The sequence below is a fragment of the Heteronotia binoei genome, chromosome 1, assembly GCF_032191835.1.
Source record: "Heteronotia binoei isolate CCM8104 ecotype False Entrance Well chromosome 1, APGP_CSIRO_Hbin_v1, whole genome shotgun sequence".
In the NCBI taxonomy this organism is placed as follows: domain Eukaryota; kingdom Metazoa; phylum Chordata; class Lepidosauria; order Squamata; family Gekkonidae; genus Heteronotia; species Heteronotia binoei.
The window spans coordinates 271938011-271938925 of NC_083223.1; the positions used below are offsets into that span (position 1 = coordinate 271938011).

At 50.3% G+C, this 915-nt stretch overlaps 1 pseudogene; it reads right to left on the reverse strand.

Moving 5' to 3' along the window:
- Positions 1 to 455: 455 nt before the first annotated feature.
- Positions 456 to 554, reverse strand: LOC132589329 (U6 spliceosomal RNA; annotated as a pseudogene).
- Positions 555 to 915: the final 361 nt, after the last annotated feature.

Here is a 915-nt window from a genome sequence, read left to right on the forward strand (position 1 = left end):
GAGCGGCTCACAATCTCCTTTCCCTTCCTCCCCCACAACAGACACCCTGTGAGGTGGGTGGGGCTGAGAAGACTCTCCCAGAAGGTGCCCTTTCAAGGACAGAGTCTCAGAGCGACTGACAATCTCCTATATCTTCTCCCCCCACAACAGACACCCTATGAGGTGGGTGGGGCTGAGAGGGCTCTCACAGCAGCTGCCCTCTCAAGGACAACCTCTGCCAGAGCTATGGCTGACCCAAGGCCATGCTAGCAGGTGCAAGTGGAGGAGTGTGGAATCAAACCTGGTGCTCCCAGATAAGAGTCCGCATACTTAACCACCACACCAAACTGGCTCTCCAAGGAAGAATTAAACTATTTCTATGCTCAGAAAAGAAGTTACATTCCAAGGTCATGTGACACAAGGTGTCCCCACTACCTGCACCATAGTTGCATACTCTATCAGAGTATGGTATTAAAAAAAATATGGAACGCTCCACAAATCCATGTGTCATCTTTGCATGAGGGCCATGTTAATCTTCTCTGCTTTCATTTATTTTCACCGGCAGTTGCTCTGTCCCCAGGGTTCTGCATGAGCTGGCTCAAGCGATCGATTCCACACCAGTTGCTGGGTGGGCGTTTTTGGATCTGCAGCTATCTCTCATTCCCTTTGCAGTGACCAGACCTTCAAAAAAACAGATCTGGTTGCTGTGAGGGTAATGGGAGTTAGCTGCGTATCAAAAGACACCCGTGCAGCAACTGGTGGGGAACTGATCACTAAAGCTGGCTCCAGCAGAAGCCCCGGAGTGGAGCAACTACTGGCGAGGAATCGGTCACTGGTTTACAAACCCAGTGGCCAAAAAAGCCAAAGACGACCCTTGGTTCCTCACTTTTGTAGCGATCTTCTGTTTTCCACCGAGTTTTTAGCCAAGTTGCGTTT